Consider the following 23,219-nt stretch of genomic DNA (forward strand, 5'->3'; position numbering starts at 1 on the left):
TTTTTTTCACGGTAATATAAAATAATGTCTTTTTAACTATATAAATATTTAAAACTAATGCCGATTCAAAATCATAACGCCGTCGATACAACCTTACAACTTCTTCAGATTTTGTTGATATATCGATATTCAATATTTCGTATTATATCGATAACCAGGCTGCACTGTTGCGTATTGCACAATCCCTGGTTGCCAAGTATATCGATATTCAATACTTGACTACATTTCGTATCGATAACCAGGGCTGCAGTGTTGTGCATAAATACATATGTATGTATGTTTGGCTCCTCATTGTATTCATAAATATAATTATATATTTTTTGGGTTTGCCCTTAAAACATTTTCATTGATAATCAATTTAGCTGATGATAAGCTCCTACCCTAAGTGTAATCACATTTTCCAATTTATCCCAGAGTTTGATAAAAATCTTCGACACATTTACGTTAATTTTTTTTGTGTGCGAAATTTTTTAATTCTTCAGGATAGTCGGCTGTAATTCATTTTGGCCAAGTTGCCCAGTTTTGGGCCCGTTGGTACATTTTGCTTCGTGTTTCGTCGGCAACATTTTTAGTTACAACTCTAAACAGGGCAACGGTCCAAGTAATGCTGGAGAAGGAGCTGAAGAAAGGAGCTGGCGCTAAAGCATCGAGCAGCAAGAAATGCGGTTACAGTGTCCAAAGGCCGTCCTAGAATGCCATAAATAACGTTGTCGGCAAAGAGAGTCCAAAGTCCGAGGCTGGCGCTAGAGATCGTTGGGTGCTAGCTGCAAAGGATGCCATTGCCCCCCTCTCTTCACCCTTTTGCCTCTGCAATGTGCAACGGATAGCGGCACGCTGCGTTACGTTTTTGGCTCTAAATTAAATTTTTGCCAACACCAAAAGAAGCTGCAAAATTTTTGTGCTTCGCATTGCACTGATGCGGCGGAAGCTAAGAGCCATTAGCAGAGCTCCCTAGTTCCAGTTTCTATCCAGGGCGCTTCCCATGTTCCTCCTCTCATCTCCTGCTCCTCTCCTGGTCCTCTTCTCTGCTCCTGTGTGACTGTAACTATTTCTCTAGTGCTGGATTTGCTTTGTGGCCACGGCTCATTATGGCTATGTGACTATGTGTGTGAGCATGTGCAATTAGTAGCGCTTTTTGGTGTCTTTGCACGCTGGCAAATAGCCAAAGGGCAAGCGATATGAGCTATCACAGGACTCATTGAAATTTACTTACTATCCCTAGAAGACAGAGCTCTGGCATTAGAGCGGAAGATGGCATTTTTCGCTACTACATAGTATGATACTACTAGTATTTGATGTGGCCACATAATTCTACACACAATGACCAGACAGGCAACTGGACAGTTGAACTCGACAGTTGCAGTTGACATGAACATAAACTGTTGGACATGACAAGTTGGTGTGATATTTGCGACAACCTGTGGTTCGCCTCTTCTCATCCGCTTGCATCTCCGTCTCTGCATTGTGCTTTGACAAAAAGCCGCACGTTATCCCTGCTAAGTGCAAAAGTGGATTGCAGTCAAGCTTCTGTTGCTGCTGCTGCTGTTGGTGTTTTGCCTGTACTGTTGCAGCCAAAGAAGTGGTAATATAAAGAAAAGAGGAAAATAAATAAATGGCAGCCAGACAAGGACACTTGCAAATGAACAGCAGAGCGGCGCCAGGTAGAGTTACGTTTCCAGCGATGCAACATGGCAACAACGGGGCGGCATATAAATGATGCTCGCGGCGCTGCCATGAAGTGCATAACGTGGTAGTCAGCCAACATTATTAAATAGTTGAGCTGCAGCTACAAACAACTCTCTGTCTGGGCAACTGAGCCAGCTAAACGAACAGCAGCAAAAGCAGGAGCTGGAGCTGCAGCAGAAGGAGCTAAAGTCAGAGTCACTGTAAGTACCATAAAAATGTTCAAAATACACGTAAAATGCGCGGCAGCCGTAGACATGGCTAGGTTGAAGAGGGATTAGGGAAGCGAAGGGAAGAAGGGGAGAAGGTGATGGGTTAATGTGCAACTTGACTGAGTTATGTTATGTCAAGCTAGTCATGATGTGACCGCTAAGAAAGTGCCAAGTGTCACAAGTTCATCTCCAAAGTATGATGAAAATGAAGCGGAGTCTACTTTAAAGTTGGCTTTATGTGAATAGCTTCATCTTTGCTTTGAATTCTATTTGGATTTAAGGTAGGAAAGTGAATAAAGTGAGAGTAAATTAAGATTGTTACTAGTTCAATCATTTGCTTAATATAATTTTATAACCCCTACACATAGGGTAACAAAGTTATCTTCAAATATTTGCAAATCGATAGAAATCAAATAACAAGCGTAATTTTGAAGATAGAGTTGCGATTTTTAGTGAATATATATTTGGTATATTTTGAATGTAGTACTACAATATCAATATACCAAAGGTATCATTTAGCATACTTTTCTTATTTTTATACCGCAAAGTAATTAATATTAAAATATACTGTTAATATTATATTAAAGTTTTTTCCTATTATTCACATGGTTAGCTCGACAGTAGATTTTTTTCTTGGTAATTCAATGTCAATGTTTGACCAACTAAAAACAATTTAAACTAACTTTGACAATTCCGTGCTAGTTAAATTAAATTAAATGTGATAGTCAGACGCAGCTGTTGCGGTCTTAGCTTTGAATTCGATGTACTTCACGCAATACAAAAAATTATAATAATGAAAATATTATCGAGAATGGGAATGGGACATCTTGGACTAAGCCCATCATTTGTACTGAAAATAGACCAAAGAACTAGGCTGGAAAGTGAAGCTTGTGAAGCTCACGTAACCGGGCAACAGTATCAAGAGTGCTGCACGACGCACTTCGCATCCAAAAAAATACAATGAAATTGAATTTAGAGTAAGGTACCAGGCACGTACTCCTAGATATGACCGGCAAACTTTTTTTCACAAATTATTTTTGAAGAAAACTTTTGCTCGCAAAGTTTACTGCATAATAAAGAAAGAAGAAAACGAACGAACAAACGAATGAGCGACTGTGAAAAGAAAAGAGAATAAATGCCAAAGCAAAGACGGCAGCACAACCAGCGCAAAACACAAAAGAAATACTCTCCCCGTTCTGCATTTAGCTTTCAAATGGCAGCGCAAATCAAAATTCTGTGTATGATACACACGACACGGGGAGGGGTGAGGATAAGGTGGGTCCTGAATACGATGTATTGGACAAACTTTAAGAAATTTAAGCATGCGACTCCTCGGCTAATTGGCTGCATTGGGGATGCTGTGGCGTATGCGTAATGTTCGACGACAAATCAAGCATACGCCACGTAAACGACTTTGCATTTGCGGCTGACGATTTTTGTTGAATTGCTTGGCTGGATCGTCAGCTAAAACAAACAGCGCGCCAGACATGCGAAGCATTTCGAAAATGAAAGCAGCTACTCTAAAAAAAACGGCGATGAAACAATAATACAGCTTGTCCCCGCTCTCCGTCTCCACCCTCCTTCCGACATCATATCCGCGGCTTCACTGAGTTCGCCCTTTCCCTAACCAACAAAAAAACAGAACAAAAAAAATGAAGCATACATTTTTCTCTTATTTGGACTGCCATTGAATTTTCATTTCATTTCATAGAGTCTGCATTGTTGTTGGCTATGTATTCATCGGACACACACACACACACCCAGATATATATTACTCATACATATGAATTTAAATACATATACATATATTATACTTAACACACGCGGCGCTATGAAGCCAACGTCTCATATGAATTTTAACATTTTCTGCACAAATGAATGAGTTTTAATTTAAGCATAATTGCTTTTTGTGGGTTTTTTTGTTGCCACATTTCTCGCGAACTTCTTTACTCTTGCCACCAGCCAGAGGCTGCCCACACACACGTACATACATATATTATTAACGCCTTTTTATATAACTTGCTCGATAGATGCATTGGGTATTGTAAACTGTTTGCTTACCCTGTGGCACTCATTGGCTCTTCTATTGAGTTCTATTAACAATTTTTTGCTTCAGTTTTGTATGTTTTCAAACAGAATTGTTTTCAAACGCAAATATGCAAATTTGTAATTAATTGTTGAACAGCATGTTTATTCTAGTCGTTTACTATTTCTGATATACGAATTCCAAAAAATATACTTTATATAAAATACAAGGTTAAATGACATTGGACTCCGAAAAAATGTAGCAACAGTTACATCTGCAAAAATTAAAAAAAAAAACACAATTTTCAATTTAAATTATATATAAAAAAATATTTTGGAATATTTATGAAATTAGTTGCTATTATCATTAGTGCTATTTTAAATTTCACAGGTGTATATACCCTTTAATAACAAATTACCTCACAATATTTTAATAATTTAAAGATTTGACAATTCATCTTAAAATTAAATTATTCTGTTTTTAATAGTCCCGCTCGAATTTTTCATTTTGTGCAAGATTATCTAGATTAATAATCACTTTAAATATCTTAAAGTTGTACTAAGTATTACTTTTATTATACAATAATAAATACAAACTCATATTTTAGATTCAACACTCAAGAAATAGTCACTTGTGATACTAATTTCAATTTTATTTTTCTCACCAAAAATATAATTTTTTTAGGTTTTAAACTCATTGTATAATTCACAATGTAATTTATAAGAAACTCAATATGCATTTTAGAATCTTAGTTCTTGTTTATCGCAGCCAAAAGAAGTTTGCGGTGAACTCATTTGACATTTGATATCGATAACATACGTTATTGATTGTGAAATTTCCACGATTTGATTATTACTTTGTATATTTTTATAACATTGAAAAGAGAAAGCGAAGCTCTCAAAAAGTACCTCAAGTCAAGCAAGTTGGAAACTGGTCAATAAACGTTAATTTTAATAGAAAAACCCAAAAAGCGGCTCTAAATAATTCACATTGTTATTATTGTAAGAATGATTGATTAATAATTAGATAATTTACTTAAAATATGCAATAAACTTACACTAACAATATATTAAATACAATTTTTTAAGAACTCTCAAAGTATTTTATGGTCGAGTAGATTTTGTCCTGTTAAACTTGACTGTTAAACTTGACGTCTGTTGCTCTGGCTTTTGTTATTGTTGAGTTGTGTTGAGTTGATGGGCGAGTGTAGTGCATGCTCAACAAGGCACTATACAGATTAACTTTGACTAGTGGCTTGAAAATTAATAATAGCATAATTACAGTGCAGCATTAAGCATCGAGGGTTAACGCATTAAAGCTGAAAACTTTTTGGACCAGTTTGATAGGAGAGAGTGTGCAGATTGAAATAAATCCTGTTGGAACTGGAAGGAAGTTGTCCTGCAGACAGAAGACATTTGTCTTGTCGCTGTTTGCTGTTTGTTGTCTGTTGTTGTTGTTGTTGGCTGCTGTTGACTGTATGTAAGTTGGTTTTTGGCTGTTGCCTGCCACCGCAGAACGCAATTCCCTGCACGCTCTGGTTAAGCTCGTCGAGCATTCGCAATGCCATAACGAAAACAATCATCATTTGGACACTTTTAATACTTTGTATGCTGGCAGTTCGCAGTCCACTGGCTCAGCTCGGCAGCTGGCAAAGTGACATTGCTGAAGCCTTTGCCGATCCCGAGGCAACAGCGGTAACAAGTGGCATCAACACTGACAGCCAACAAGCAACAGCAAACAGCCAACAGCCAAGAGGCAAGAGCCGACAGGCGACAAAAGTTGCCACTGCGAATGTCCTTGCCTAATTTCATGCGACATAAAGTGTCGTCGGATTCTGGCAGTCAAAACTTTCATGCTGAAACTCGTTGCGTCTCTCTCGCGGGATTGAAATTTATGCGTCCTGGGAAGTTTTAAAGCGCAAACAAACAAACAAACACTCTCACACACACAAGACAACAATCAACAACTTGGCGAGCTGATTAGTTATGCTGCTGGTCAATATATATTCTCATGTTGCGGCAACATGTGGCAATAAGTTGAGCTTATGTCAACATTCACGGATTATCCAATAATTTCAACTATCAAAAAGTATTTGTATAATTTTTCCAAGTTTATTAAAAACTAATCAGTAAATTAACCCGACTTGTACACTTCAATTTTAATATAAAGCTTGCTTAATGGATTTTACCTGCGAAGGCTGAGTTCATTTAAGGCATTTGCTAAATGGGCCTTGGCTAGTTGCACTTGCTGTTGCACTTGCCCCCATTACTAGTGGCCAGAATTTCGTCTTCCCCTTTGGGCAAATTGCCCAGCATGAGGATTGCTTTATTTTAGAGAATTTAGAAGCGTTTGCCGCTTGCTGTGCACTCAGCAAAACTATTTCTCTAGACCGTTCTGCAATAGCTACAACAAAAAGTTGTTAATTTTTACGTAATGGGAAAAGTTTTTAATCTCTCGTTTTCCTTTTTTTGTATATTCTATTTTGTGTGTGCTTTTTTTTCTGGCACGCAATGAGAGCAACAGAGCAAACACAATAAAATCAGGCTTTATGGGAACTCCTGCTAAAACCACAAAAAACAGTAAACCAAATACAGTTGCTGTTACAAAGCTGCAACCGTAACTGCAACACAATTACACCAACAACTGGATACAAAACTGCTAAATAACCTCAACGATTTTCAATAAGAGACATGTGAGCATCTCGTTGTTCGACTCGCAGATTTCCTGTGCACTTATTTACAGATAATCACAGAATATTGCATTGTTGATATGTAAATAGAAATAAATACCTTTTCGAAACTGAGTATACTAAATATTATACTATGCAAGTATGTATGAATATTTACAGGGTATATTAGAGTCAATATGTTTCACTTTAGTTCACTGGTTGTCATTTTGAATTAACACAACGGTCCTAAAACTAATTTGGTTTCCAACCTCATAATCAGTTATTCGCCGAAATTCGATTGCCAGGCCATAAATTGTGCAGATTCCCGCCTCGACAGCGCCATCATTATCATCAATAAGTGATAAACTTTAGACAAATTAGTTAAAATTAACTGTCACAACATTGAAATTTGCGGTTGCGGATGCAGCTGTTGGCGCTGTCGTCGCTTCCAGCTGCTGTTTTAAAATGTTGCTAAACTCCATGTTGCGATACAAATAATGCGAAGCTTGTCAGCTATTTTATACTCTGGCGTTATAGAAAGTCTTTCTTTTTTAGGTAAGTTTAGTCCATTACTATTATTAGATTAGCCAACCTTAGCATCAGTAGTGATGATTGCTTAACAATATATATTCGGTAATTATTGAAAATTTCAAATTAATGCATTTATAATATGATTAATGGGGAGAAGAAGGCGTCTTTATGCTTGGATAGTAGTCGTGCTGATATCTTAAAGGTCTAGCACGCTGGCTTTGTTTCATTCATTAATTAATGGTTAGAAATAATTTCAGAATTTGCATTTATTGCAAATGAATATAATCTAACTGTAATAAAATTACTATAACCCATAGAAAAGCAAGATCATATTCTTAGGCAAACTATCTCTGTTGTAATTTAATTTGCACCCAAGCAAACTAAATGATTGAGCTTGCAAACTTGTCTCAGTTTCTGTGGCACATTAAGAAAATTACTGCCTTTCATATTTATGGATGTATGTATGTAAAATCAATGTTAATATCAAATTTATATCATTCATTATGCATTCCATTATAAACATTGTGGTTTATACATGTATGCATATAAATTACATATGACCAGGCCAGATCTTAACGTAAAACGTAATTTTGGGGATAAAAGGAAAGCTATACGAAGGGGGAAAGCAATACGAAGGAAACATTAACTGAAGCTTTAAATGTGCTTGGAGTGAGATTTTCTTTCAACTACATATGTATGTACATATGTATGTATGTATGTCCACAATATTGAATGTTCCAAAAATGGGTCGACCTGACTTTTATTTGTTTGGTCAGTAAAAGTGATGCCTCAAGAATGTTTCAGGTAATCACTTTTACAAATAATATATATTAATATTATTTATTTCTATTTATATGAGGCATTATGCGCATCCGCAAATATACCGCTCTAATGAGCAATTAACAACATACTTTACATACACATACTTGCGTACATGCGCCATCGTATGTTTGATGCCACGCACGCGTATCAAAACTAACAACGAAGAGACGATGTTCTGATTAACCTCAGCATCAGCTAAACTAAATGGCAGCACTGGCAGTCAAGTGGCAGTACTGTACTTTGGTGCGATACCCGATTTGCACGCAAAACGACTAAAATTGGAGTCATGTTCGGCGCTTTCACTCACTGTGCAAGCTCTCAGCATATCGCTCGCTCGCTCATCTCACCCGCTCTATCTCGCTCTTTCAATTTCGATATTTCCATTCAAATTTGACTTCTTTTCTGTTGTTACGCTAATATTGTCAAATGCTTTCTTAGTACAAAGCTCTGCTCTGAGAGAGCTTACATTCAAAAGCATTCTCACGAGCTTTCTACCTATGATCCTCTGTTACTGCATATTTGTGGTAAATACGTGATGTACAACAACACACATGCTGCCAATATTCGAATTTCGCACTGCAGTTTTTGAGCTTGTAATATATTATTTATTGCTCTAATGAGAATTAAAATTGCAAAAACATTTGGTATTAAATGATCCTCTAAGTATAATGTTCAAATGATTATACAAATTTAACAAAATTGTGTTTTTTTTAACATTTTCTTAAATCCAGGAAATAAGGATTTTTAATTTTTTATAGGAGAAGTATTTTTGTTTTTAAAATTTATTTTAAAAATGTCATTTAGTCATTGTTAATATTTTATCCATTAAAATAGTACATACTTAATAAACAAATTTAAAAACAAGTAATCATGCGTCTTACTTAGCAGCGTAATTCGAAAAATTACTACTTCCAATATTTAAGACTGAAAGTTTTATAAATAAAGATAACTAATTTCTATCTATATGTAATAAATTTTTAAAGAGGGAAGCTACTAAATATGTGCTTGGAACTGAGCTTTATACTATGTATGATTAACAAGTTAGAAAATGCATCTTGTAGCTCGTTAATTTGAGAAATGCAAGCTCCGTATTAATTCTGCTGTTTGCTTGAGCGTATGCTCAAGTTGTCTGCAGGGCGTCAGCTGAGAATTCCAAGAATGTTGCATGCTAATGGGTTTTGTAGTACCTGTATATGATGTAGTGATGTCTTGGAGTCGGGCTGGCCAAGTGGCTGCTGCAGGGCCTTGTTAGACTTGACATTGTCTTCGTCTATGGTCTCTTGTCGCACTCAGTTGGCATTCGCCTAATTTGCTTTGTGAACTGGCTGCGATTGAGATTGAGGAACTTGAGTCTAGGCCGAGGCCGAGGTCGAAGCGGATGCGGATGCGGAACGGATGTTGGCCAGAATCGGCGATGTGTCGCCAATTTGCACAATCGTAAGTGGGTCTCTGAAATTGTTTTACCAGTGGCAATAAAATGGCTGACAAGCTGCTTGACGAACTGACAAACTGACTGACTGAGTGACTGACTGACTGGTTGAGGCAATGACTGACTACCAGCGAGAGTTGTTGTAGCATTGCGAAGGCTATAAATGGCTTTTGGCTGTTGGCTCTTTGGCTCTTTGGCTGTTGCTTATGTTCTTCTCCCAACTGGGGGCGTGGCACGTAAGTAGTGGAGAGCGAAGAGCGAAGAGATTGGCGGGCATATGAGCTTGTTGGGCTGGGAATGGAGCAAACACGCTGACTTAAACAAATGACTTCGGGTAACGTCCTTTTGCTTGTTTATGCATAAATTCTAAATAATCCTGAAAAGTGAAATGCGCCAAAATGCGCTGCTTCGTTCGTTCGTTCGCTGGCTGGCTGACTGGAATTGCGCTTTACTCTAATGTTTGGCTGCCGGATTTAAAAGCATTAGTTACCCCCTCTCCTCCCCGTTCAACCACCCCTTTGGAGTGGGCTGGACTTTACGTAGTTCGTATAGCGAATGTGCATGCGTATCTCTTTATATGTGAATCTCTCTTTAAATGTACGCATGTGTGTATATGTGTGCGTGTGTGTGGCATGTGTTGTGTGTGTGTGTTGTCTAAGCGTCGTATGCATAATAATGCTGCGTTATCAATTTACATTCGGGGGCCTCTGCCTTAGTGAAATTTACTTGCAAATTTCGAATTACGTCAAAAAATATCATGTGAACCGCAATTTCCATCTATATTTTTCGTCTTCCGTCTGCTATTCTTCTCCAATCCTTGTGCTTCTCTCTCAATGTTAATGTTGTTGTTGCTGTTGCTGCTACTGCTGTTTTGTTGGATTTTGATGGCAGCTCTCGGCAAATTTTCAATCAATTGCTACTCTTCCAATTTCATGCATGAGAGCTGCTTAAAAGGTAAAATGCCAGTTGACCGGCAACAGCAGTTGTGCCTCATGTTGCATGCAACGCACATGCACTCGTACTTCTCTCTGTCTGTATGTGTGTTTGTGTGTGTGTGTGTGTGCTTGCGTGTGCCTGAAATTGAGGTATTCAAAAGTTTTGGCAGCCTTGACGATGCCATGCGGCGATTGCCGTTTGAAGTCTGCCAGGCAACGTTTATTGTTTTAATTTTGCACAGAGTCCAAAGCATTGGACATTGTTTACCACTTTGCCATTTGGCTTAGAGTGCCAGCCACAGCAACAGCAAAAATTACAATAGCAACAATAGCAGTTGATGTGTGCCTTAAGTGAAATGTTGGGTGGCGCCTCAGCATACGAAACAGAGAATTTCGACAACGGACAATTGCCTCAGCCTCAACCTCAGCCAACAAATAATACTGAGAACTAGATCAATCTACATTAAAACCTGCATTGGGAGATACCCTACAGTCTGATTTATATGTATATGGATTGTTGCCGCTTTGCTTTTCAACCTGAGTCGTAGGAATTTGTGTAAGGCGCATGGCCAACAGGTCGGTTGAGTAATGTGCAAGGAATGTTTTGTGTTGCAGCGCTTTGTTAAAGCTTTAACTCTTGATGCGCTGGTTTTACCAAGCGCACTAATTTATTGCCCAAAAGTTGCCTATAGTCAATTCATTTTGCTAGGGTCTGCGTATACATTGCGTATACGTAATATGTGGATTGTACATTGTATATACATATGTATATATGTTTGTATTCGCGCAGTTCGTAATAACTCTTTGTGCCGCGCCAGGGAAACTATGAGTGCAATTGAAGTTCTTTGGCAGAGCCTCAAGATTGCATTGCTCGATGTCCTTTGCACTGTGTCTGTGTGTGTGTGTGTGTGTGTGTGTGGGTGTGTACTGACAAGCCGTCGAGTAGGTCTCCGTCAGCGCTGAGTTGAGCTGCCTGACAGAAACTTGCTGCAATTTTCGACTTGACTGCCAAGGAGTTGAACTTGCTCTCGTGCTTCTGCTTTTGCTTCTTCTTCTTCTCGTTGTCCTTGTCATCGTCGTCGTCGTCGACAAGTTATTTTATTGATAAACTTTTCTGTGGAGTGGCTGACTGAGGTGAGGTCTGCAAAGGGAACGAGAGGGGGGAATAAGCGAGGTGCAAGCGGAGTTTTGTGGCAACGAACGAACGATTCTTTGACGGTTGCTCTGCGCGCTGTCTTCACATTGTTTGGCTTAAATGGCATTAAATCCTTTTAATGCTGGGTGCCGGCACCAAGGGAGATCGCAGTCGACTTGCAGGCACTTTGGGGAAACCAATTGTGCTGATTGTCCAGCAATTGAGCTGCCTCGACTGACTCGACAGCTGGCCAAGGGATTGGCATTGGCATCGCCATCAGCATCAGCATCGGGATCAGGCTAGTTGTATCCTTTTTGCTGCTTCTCCTTTTGCTTTGCTGTCTCTGCTGCTGCTGCTTGGCTTGATTTCGTCTTTAGCTGAGTATTTATTTTAGCTATGCGCTGGCACTTGGCACATGGCACTTTTTATATTGTTTTATTTGTTTTTCGAGTCGCATTTAGGACATTATCCTGGCACAGGCAAATGGCAATTGAATGATTTGCGCTGTTGCTTAAAGCTGAAGCTGAAGTTGAAGCTGAACTCGACAAACTGTTGCTGGCATCCCAGTGCACTGGACGCAGGTGAATGTCAATCCAAATGCGAATGTGAATGCGAATTGAAATGCTTTGCGATTTCGATTGTGTGTGCCAGTTGCTTTATTATCCTTTTGTGTGGGGACCGAAGAGAGGGGGCAAAGCAGCGTTGCCAGGACATCGCCTTAGCTGCAGCAATGCGACCTCGTGCTCGTGCTGGCATCTTCGTTGGCATACCTTGCCACGTTTATTGCCACTTTCAAGTTGCATGAAATTAAACCCGCTTTTACGAGCAGCTATGTGAGGCCTCCAACTCGATTTCAGTCACAGTCTCAGCGTCGCGGCAGCCTTGCAACTTAAATCTTTAAGACAATTCCCCTCTCGGACCCTCTAGCTGGGCCTTTTAATTATGCGAATGTGCGGCGAGCGTTGCATTGAGGGTTATTAATTGCGAGTGCAGCGGCTCAAAGATTTCAGCTTTAATGCTCGGTTAAGCCGCAGTCGCCCATTAGTAAGCCACAGCATCAGCATCAGCCTCAGCTTTAGCTACAGCCTGAGTCGCAGTTGCATTTGCAGTCGCAGTCACAGTTGAAATACAAAAGGCTCAAAGCCGTTGTAGGAACAAAAGCCAAAGTGGCCAAAACCCCGGCTGCTGGCGAATCTTTTAGTGCAATCTGAAAAGCGGCTCTACTCTGCGGTCACGTCGCCTTTTTGCCTTTCTCTTGATAAGAAAAACGCTTAGAAAAGCGTGACCACAGCAACAGTGGCAGCAGCAACGGCAGAGGCAACGGTGTGGCAACTGAAGGAGCTGAACTCGAGCCTGCTTTCTCGTCCAGGTGCAGTCTGCCGCAAGATAAACTCCAGGCTTCATGATGTGAAAGGGGCAGGCGCGGTGGCTTTTAGTGAAAAGCAGCGTGAGGGGAGGGTGGAGGAGAGTATTAAGAAAACGCAACTTTAGCAAATTTTCGTTTGTGCTGAAAAGTTTTTCTCTTTTTTTTACGTTTGCTTCTATGGTATGAGTATTTTTCTCTTATTCGCGCTGAATAAATCATTTTTGTGCCTTTGTTTTGTTTTCCCTCTGTGATTTTGCTAGTTTATGTTTTGGCCATTGTTTTCCAAGTCATAAAACAATTGCTGTTAAGTGCTGTTAAATTTAAATGTACGTGAAGCAAACAGAGAAGCCAAAGACTGCAAATTGCAAGTTACACGTGTCGCACGTGGCATAGACAGATTTCAAGACAGGTTTCAGCAAACAAATAAACTGTTGCATGCTCTTAGGCTGGCTTCTGCTTTTACCTTTGCTCTGGTTATTTATTTCATATTGCAAATATTTATTTATTATCCAATAATAACAACAATTGCAACAAGGTAGCAATCAGTTGAGCAGCTTATCTTTAAGTAATAAATGCTTTGCTGTGATTTACCTATTTGTTTTTAATTTAGATAGATAACAGTGTGCAATATTAGCTGTAGCATTCCGTGAATAATATTTATACAATAATATTTAGACAATTTCACTTTGCCAATTTAAAATAACAGCATTCAAGGCATTCATTCTGACTTCTTAGAATTTCCATCAATTTCGCTTTACATTTTATGCCAGAATTTAGGCTTCAAAGGAGTTTTATTCCAACCACCTAAAGCCATCTTTCCACTAGTGCTGAAACAAAACTAAACTATTCAGTAAAGTGAATGAACGGAATGAATTCACTTTTCTCTTCCATTTCTGGTTTGTTGTTCACCTTTCATTATTGGTTCGTTCTAGTTTATTTGTAAATTTATTGTATGCCTTAACATTTTGAACTATTGAAATTGAAATACACTTATCTCTGTATAGTATCTATTTATTCTATGAAAATAATGTCATACATATTATATACTGTGCAGAAATAAGAGTGTGCCCACATTTAGAATAAATGATTCATTTGACGATTTGGATGCATTCAAGCAGAAGTCTAATACATAAAGTAAAAAAAAACTGTTGAAAACTAAAAACAAAAAAAAATAGAACGATAATCGAAATTGAACCTATAACGAAATGTAGCGATAATCGAAATCGAACGATGAACGAAATGTAGCGATAATCGAAATCGAACGATGAACGAAATGGAACGATGAACTTTGGGAACAAAAACCAAGGAACGAAAAGAATGAGCTAGTACACTGATGAGAAGTGAACGAACATGAATCGAACGAACTAGTTCACTGGTGAGAATTAACCTAAAGAACTTATTCAGTGAACTGTATAATGTTTACACAACACTATTTCCCACACACCACAGCACTCGCATTTATTACTTGAGTTGCCAGCACTTAAAGCCCTTCGCTTTGATTTATTCGAGGAATTGTGTAGTCTACTTTTGGGCTTGTGCTGTTGCTAATAAGCCTGAGTTTTGCACTTCATACATACAAGCAGACAGATAGACAGACAGACCGACACACACACATGCTAAGCCACATACTTAGCTATTTAATTGCCTTTAATTTTCAACACCAACGGCCACAGCACGTAATCAGCCTTCACATGGCCATTGTTTTGGTGCTTAAGGCCTTTTCGGTTGGCTGTCAGTCGAGTGTTCTTGAGTCAACATAATGCTGTCATACACTAGTACACATAGACACAGGCTGCCAACTTAAACACACCCATCTACTTCTAGGTGGCAAGAAGCCGAATCTTGCGTTGTCTTCGACGTGGCCGTAACGCGCTCCTTGTCTTGCCGCTGCTCAAATATTTACATTCCATTTAGGCACCGAGCTGCCTGTCTGGGCCAGTTCGTGAAGCCAGTGCCAAAGCTACTGTTGCTGCCTGCCACTACTACTGCTGCTGCTGTTGCTGCTGCTGTTGACTGAAGCACTTCATCTTCATTTCACAGTTATTTTCAACTTCATTTGCGTGGTAAATAGGTGAACAAATACGGTCAGCCAGCCGTGTATTCTTCTCCCATCTAGAGTTAGACTTCCGTCGCCTAACGCCTCTGTGTCTCATGCCCCATGCCACATGCCGCACGCGTCACGGCGCACTTTTGACTCTTGGCTTGTGGGTTACGGGTTCGGGTTCGGGTTCGGGCTTGTGTTTGGGTTGATTTTTCGGGTTGAGTCTGTTGGCGGGCAGCACGCCGCCTCGGCATTAATATTTTCCCTCGTAACTGTGTCACGGTGTCGTTTAACTTATTAGCTTGGCCAGCTCTGTGGCCTATTTGCATTAGCTTTAACATTTTCGTTGCTTTTAAATACTCTAGTCTAGTTGGCACATTCGCTATTTATAGACTTTTGGCAATGATCAGATAATGAAAAGATTTTTAAAAAGATAGATTTCAAATAACGAATGTGATTACTTTAACCGCATTATTATTGATCCGAATCAATAGAATACATGTCAAAACAATCGAAGTTTTCAAAATTTCCTAAATAGAAATATATGTAAATTTGTATCATCAATAATTAACAAATACATAATACACATAATGTTTATATATTTTGCAGTTATTCAATATTGAAATAAAAACAAAAAGCATCGCTAGACGTCAACTGCTCAACCTGTTTCGCTTTTGTTCTTACAAAGTTTTTGTCGTAGTATCGATAAATTACTCAATTTATCGAAAGCTCATTTTTCGATACAACTAAATTGCCAGTCAAAATAATCGATTAATGTGCGCTATGCGATTAATCGTGCCATCACTACTACCGGTAGAAAAGAATAGATAGGAGGGGATAGTGTATTAAAAAGTCGTTGAACTATTTATTTATGCATAACTTTACTATGGGGTTGACAAGTCGAGTGCAAAAAATGTTGGTTAAGAGCGCTGCTGCGGGAAGATGCAGCGCAGATTAAATAATTCATTAAGAAAACTTGCAGAGTGCCTTTGCCTCCCTCCCGCCGGCATCCTTTGCGCTCTTCTCATGCTTCTCGTGCTCTTCGTGCTTCTCGTTATTCTCGCCCCGGCCACAGTGCTAGACCAATGTTGTCATCAGCGTCATCGCCTCGTAGATGTTTTGATAAGCTTGGGTAATTAAGCGCTGAGTGTTGGCGTCGTCAACATAGCCGTTGTCGCAGTAGTTGATGTTCGCAATGGCGTTGGCGGAGCCGTAAAATATACCCGTGGCCGGGCAAAGTTTTAGCGAGCGAATAGACGACATGAATTTAAATAGAAATTAAACTAAAATGAGTAACAGCAACAGCAACAACAACAGCAGCAGCAAGCACAACAACAACAACAATTGCCGCTTAAATTGTGCAGCCAATTTGGCATTTGGGCTCAGCGAACGCTGGGGATATTGCAAATATTAAATACAATTTAATAGCAGCGCGAAATTGGCGCAGCTTGTAAACAAGTGAAGGCAACAGCTCAGCTCAGCTCGACAGCCAAGCGAGCACCCAACACGGACGGTGAAGGACAACAGAGGCAACCACCAAGAGCCAACAGCAATTAAAACTGAATACGAGTGCGTATGTGTGTTGTGTTATGCATTGTGTGTGTGTGAGTGTGTGGGTGTGCTTGTGTGTGAGCGGGCAGAAAGGCACTTCATATGCATGACAATGTCATGGCAACTTGTAAGCAGCCACGCCCTGCCATAGCCGTCGCCCTTCTTTTTGCAGTGTTGCACCAGCAGATTTATTGCAGGAAAACAGTCTGCGCCAGTCTACGTATGTGTAAGTGCGTATGTGTGTGAGTGTAAGAGTATGAGTGAGTGCGTGCGAATGTGTTTATTCCACAGTATTTTTTTTTGCTTTGCTCTTTTTTCCAATATATTCGTAGATTGGGCATTGTTGGCCTTGGCTCGAAAGCTTTTTCTTTGTCGGTGTTAAAACCACTGTAAGTAACTAAGTTGCAGTTGCTGTTGCAGTTGCAGTTGCATTCGCATTGACATTGCCAGTTGGCTGCTATGGTTGCATTGTTTGCCTTGCTTGTGGGATTGCTGTCGGCCAGTGTTTTCAATAACAATTTCCACAGCTTGTTGCATTCCGCTTATTTGGCTCCCTGCCCGAAACATCAACATCGACATCAACAGCAACAAGAACATGAGATAAAGTTCCTTATCGCATTAAACACATACGGCATTCAATAGTATTTGTATATACTGTATGTAGTTGCAAGTGTCTGTTGAATATTCAGATTTGCTTTTCTACTTTGAAATCCGATTCGCCAAAGGAATTTCAATTCAAAGTGAATAATTAATACTTGTAAATTATAAAGTTGAAACGTCTGAAATTCGAAGCACAGCAATTGAAATTATCATATGAATTCGTAAATACTCGTAAAACGTCACAAGATTGAAAAATATCTTTCAAAGTAAGCGTTTTAATCAAACCGAATATAGTTTGCATCCTAAACTTGCTACCACATGCAGCAAGAAAATATAATTTTAGATAGAAAATTCTTGTATTGAAATGTTTACTTTGATTTTTATCGATTTGACACCTCTTTAGATGTAAATAATTATTTTGTTTTCGTTTTAAATTAAAACTTTTAATATAATATGTCAGCTTCTTTTAATTCTGTAACCAGTGAGTAAGCTACTCGACTATAAAATACACAATTTGCCAGATTGACAACCAAAGTAATAAGCCACTAAAGCATCAGATTTTCAACATATAAATTATTTATTTAAACCACTTAAAATTGAGAGTGAGTGTTTGAAATATTGGTTGCTATTCGTTTAAATAAACTTTAAAATTGTACAAATATGTACAAAAATTCAAGAATATACATATTTTAATTGTTTTATTTAAAAATTATGTTTAAAGAATAAAATCTTGTTGCAGAAGTTTAAAAGATTGAAGTCCTGTTAAATATATTTTCAAAGCGAAAAGTTCTTAAACTTAAAATTGTTTTTTTTACATAGTAATTTAGAACGTAATTTTTTAACTCGTTTTTAATTTCTTTCCGGCTTTCAAATGTTAAAGTGAAACCCATTGGGCTTTAAAAAAAAAGAGGTGCATACCCATTAGATGGCCGAGTTAAATTGGCAACGAAGGGTTTACAAAATACGCCGCCGCTTGCACATTGACTACGGGATACAATTTCGCATTGATTTATTGCCATGTTGGGACACTTTCTTCTGCCTCTCTCTCTTCCTCCGCTCTGTTGCCGTCAGCTGCTGTACTCCTGTCGCTTTCTCCTGCTTCAGTTGCTCGTCGGTGCATGAATGTCACTGCTGGGCCAAACGGGCAAGAAAACGAACACTCAACATCGAGGGAGTAGCTGGTAGAGAACAAAGCGAAAACAGTGGCAAAAGGCAATGCTAACAAATAACAATAGTAGCAGCAACTAGAAGAGCCCGTAAAAAGTGTAGCAAAGAAATCAGCGAACGTTAGCAATTAATAATGGCCCAAAGTAGTGGGAATAAACAGACATCGGGCATCGGACATCGGACATCGTTTGGACACAGACATTTGGTGGCCTCCGAACAAGGAATTAAGTCAACTTGCAAAAAAAGAGAGCTCACATATGATATGGGCTCATAGAAAAAGAGGACAAGAAGAGTCACAGCTGCAGTCTGTTCAACCGATGTTGGCAGTATGAAATAGCTTAAAGTGGTTGCCAATTGACAATGATAGTAAGAGGAGAAGTTAATACCCTAAAAACGAGTGCATCACAATGAACATTGAAATATTAAATGCAGTGAAACACTCTTTTAAGCGAACAACCAACGTCGTCAATTTCCATCTCGCCAATAGTTTTTAATTTTCAATTTTCGACAGTTTTTAAAAAAATACTTTTGTATTGGGGAAGAGCGGCTAACTATTAAGCATCTTAGTTGCTATGTCTGACAATCTGGTATATTTTGAATGTAGTATGTACTATATAAAAATACCCAAAACCGCCTTGAAGTATATTCATTTGGTATATATATATATTTTTAAATAAGTAGTGGGGTATCTCACAGTTGAACACACTCGACTGTAACTTTCTTACTTCTTTAAAATTCATTTTTATGCTATGTCTTTGTACGCAGCAGAAGCAAATCAGCCGGTGAGCTAGTCATATTTCTAATCTTCAAATTTTTATACCCGCTACCCATTAGGGTAGAAGGGTATTATAACTTTGTGCCGGCAGGAAATGTATGTAACAGGTAGAAGGAGGCATCTCCGACCCTATAAAGTATATATATTCTTGATCAGCGTCAACAGCCGAGACGATCTAGCCATGTCCGTCTGTCCGTCTGTCTGTCTGTCCGTCTGTCAGTCTGTGTGTCTGTCCGTCCGTCCGTATGAACACCTAGATCTCAGAGACTATAAGAGATAGAGCTTGACAGTACTTGTTATGTTTGCACGCAGATCAAGTTTATTTCAAATTTTTGCCACGCCCACTTCCGCCCACGCAAATCAAAAAAATTGAATAACAAGCGTAATTTTAAAGCTAGAGTTGCGAATTTTGGTATATACAATAACTATTATAGAATTTATAATTCCTGAATTTGGTTGCGATCAGATAAAAATTGTCGAAGTTATTAAAGAAATACTTTTGTATGGGAAAAAACGCCTACTTACTATGGGTCTGAGTTGCTTTGGCTAACAATCTGGTATATTGTGCCGTCTATGGTATATTTTGAATGCGGTACTATATCGATATACCAAATATACCATTCGGTATAATTTTAGTATTTTCCAGTAGAAAAATATATTTCTTTTATTCAAAATGGGTAGCGGGTATCTCACAGTCGAGTACACTCGACTGTAGCTTTCTTACTTGTTATATTTTGTTTTATTTATGACAAGTGTGTTGATATATTTTTTTTGGTAAGTTGTAAAGACGCATTTTAAGGTAGCTAACAGAGTGGAAACTTGTCGTAAAATAATATAGAATGTTCAAAATTAGTTATAGTTAATTTCAGCATCTAGTTTCTTTGTTCATTAGTGAATCAATAAGTTAGTCATCAAACACGTATCAGATTCTTATAGAGTAGCATCCGTAATTTTAAAGCTAGAGTTTTGGTATGTACAATAATAACTACAGTCTTTATAATGCTTGGGTAGAGACCAGATAAATATTGTATAAGTTATTTAAAAAATAATTGGTATATACATTTGTCAGTATATTAATTTAGTATATTTCACACTCACACTCAATTGTAGCTTACTTACCTGTTTTTTCATTAACCAGATTGTTTACCAAAGCAATATAATTGCGACAGCTGTAGCCGGTTTTTGAATAACTTTAAAGTTTATTATTTGATCGTAAACTTTTAGAAACCATAAACACTGTAGTTATTATTAAGTTACCAAAAACGCGAAACTCTAACTTTAAAATTACACTTGCAATCGGGTTTTCGGGCATTGCATTAATTTTAAACTAATTTGTAATTTCAACAATACAAGTATTGATAACAAATATTGATAAATGCACCAAAAATTGATGTTGAAATGGAAAACAATTATCAAAGCAAATTCTGAAAAAATATTTTTGTTATATGTATATTATTGCACACTTGCATTTGCAATATTAATACAAAAAACAGATATTGGAAAAAAAATTTTAGTTATTTGATTTATGTTGAAAAAAGTTATATTCGTTTTGTGCTTCTATTACATTTGATTATAATTGTAACCCTAATTTAGGTGTTATTCAATTCAAAAGTCCCAGATTCCTAAATAATTTTATTTAGTTTACTAATTAGTCTTTTCTCGATGACTTTATGTTCATAAGCATATTTATTATGTCTCAGTATTATTATTTTTTTTTAATAAAGAAAGTAAATAATTTTGATTTAATTCTAAATGGCAACTTTCATTGATAATAAATGATAATACAGAAATCATAATGCAGCCATTGAAACATCTTTTAAATATTATTATTTGGTTGCTTAAATAGTTTTTTTGTTTAAAATGTTTTTATCTTTTTGAAGAAACTTTGCAAACTTAATTCCCATTTCACATTTAACAGCCTGTGAAATTTAAATGGCAGTTAAAGCCATTTGCACAGCCCGTGCGGGAAAGTTGCATAATGTAAAAATTAAATGCCACGTACGCAGGCACGCCCACGCACACACACACACATCTATACACACACACATACGCTTACGCGTACGCACACATGAATAGTGCTGTCATATGTAATTATTAATTTCTAAAAAGCCATTCAAAATAATATAATTTTAAAATACGCTCTAGCCGATGACGTGCCTGCAAACCGGACAGAACTAGAAAAAGGGCAGTGAAAGAGAAGGAAAGAGGGAGGGAGAGAGAGAGAGTGCGCTGCAACGATCCAAATGCGAGCAAACAAATGGGCAATGGTCAATGGTTAATGGTCAGCGGGCAGCTGCTTGGTTACAAATGTCGTTAGACCCGTTGGACATAAATTTATTTTGCTCTGTTTGAAATCAATATGCCCGTAGTGCAAAGAAAATCGCCAACTGGTTAAACAGTGGACGCACAGTTTCCCCATTTCCTTCATTTGCCCCCGTGCAGCCAAATATGCTGAATTAACATTTTACATATGTTGCGATATTTATAGTCTACTAATCCTAACTCTCACATTACACATACGCCGCGTGTCACGACCGCTTTTCTTTAATTTGGTTCGAACCTAAAATTTAATTGTCGTGTGAAAATTAGCAAAATACTCGAATAAATGCCATAAAAGAGGAGCACAACAAAATCGTTTTGCATAACAAATTCAATTAAATATATAGTGCTGGCATTAAAACGTCATTAAACGTAATTGGAAATGGAAATTGCGTTAAAATAATATCAATTGGCATATGGCAATGATTTACAATACCAAAAACAACACCATAATTATATTTACTTCAATGACATAAATAGCTCTAACAATGTTTTGTATATAAGTTGTAACTAGCTTATAAAGTTAAAGATCAATTGATCATTGTTTCAAGCAAGTTTTTCTCTTCCACTCTCTACTAACTCTTATCATTATGACTGTAATATCTTCGTATCTACACACATATATATGTATGTATATATGTATGTACATACTATATATAATAGTATATATATTGCTCTAAAAAGTGCACACTTAGAAGTTGTTTTCCATACATAATTCGATGCAAGTGCATTTCTTTAATGCTTTAAATCGTTTTCACACAATACACATGCAAGCCCACGTAGGTGTGAGTACAATACAGTTATTGTTGAGATTGCAAATGCAGATAGACATCTACTTTCAGTGTGTTAGACACGATCAGCGAACGCTTCCTTTGGCAATCGACTATAGTGCACTCGCTTTCACTCGCAAACAAAAATATGTAGTTGTTGTTGAGATTGTCTCTTTCGCTTTTGCAAATGCAGATAAACATCCACCCTAATACGTGAGCGCGTCTGTGTGTTGGACACGATCAGCGAACGCTTGCTTCCGCAATCGACTATCGCGCACTCGTTTGCACTTACACATATACTTTGCTTTTGTACTTTGTACTTTGCGTGCTTTGGTTTGCGCTTACTAATTTTGTTGTGGTCAGTGTTTTCTTCCTTGATAACTCATTTGATATACATGTATGTGTATGTTGATGCACATTTATTAATCACTATTATTGGCAAACCAAAAATATTAATTTTAAGCATTTTGCTACGTGGTATTGATAAGCAAAAACTAAAACCTTAATTTACCTGCATATGTCTATACATTTATCAAAAACAATGCGGGCGAAGCTGCGGGCTTAGTGGCTATATATGTATATAAATATATATAATACATTTTCGATTGCAAATTTCAAAAACTGCACTCAACCGATTGTCTTGGAATTTGATTTATATGGGTTTGATCATACATATATTTTTATAGTGTGATAAATTGCATGCATATTTGCCAAGAGAATTGACATAAATGTTTTACTCACAATTAAGCAAATTTGCTATAATTTAAAGTTAACAAGTATCAACTTAACAGTCGAGTCGTAAACAAGTAAAAAGATTAATTCGATGTTATTCAACTGTGAGAAAGTTAGCGAGGTAAAAATCATTGCTTGAAAAAGAATAACTGCAAAATGATTTACATCTGTAAAGTTAATTGCGAATGTAACTTTTGTAACTTGTTAGTTGCTCAAGAGCAATTTGTAAAATCCTTGTTGGGAATTAAAAAGTTAGCAGCAGGTATCTTAATCCTCTATTATTGAGGATTAGGTTATCAGGAAAATCACACACACACACACACACATACAGAACTGCAACTATCTTGCATGCTTTAAACTTATTGTTGATGAGCTTAAAGTTTTTGCAATTTTGGCAGTGCCATAAAATGAAACATATTGCAAGGATGTTGTGTACGTGCATTGTTACTGTGTGTGT

At 37.7% G+C, this 23,219-nt stretch overlaps 1 protein-coding gene across 2 annotated transcripts in view; it reads left to right on the top strand.

Moving 5' to 3' along the window:
* The first annotated feature begins 14,041 nt into the window (after positions 1–14,041).
* Positions 14,042–23,219, top strand: part of LOC117568053 (protein twist) — a 91,185-nt gene continuing 82,007 nt past the window's right edge. The window contains exon 1 of one of the 2 annotated variants that reach the window (XM_052003876.1): positions 14,042–14,182. The gene's annotated coding sequence lies outside the window, so the exon portion shown is untranslated. The remainder of the gene's footprint in view (positions 14,183–23,219) is intronic. The other variant, XM_052003875.1, reaches the window with a different exon arrangement.

This window comes from Drosophila albomicans, chromosome 3 (assembly GCF_009650485.2).
Source record: "Drosophila albomicans strain 15112-1751.03 chromosome 3, ASM965048v2, whole genome shotgun sequence".
NCBI classification, from domain to species: Eukaryota; Metazoa; Arthropoda; class Insecta; order Diptera; family Drosophilidae; genus Drosophila; species Drosophila albomicans.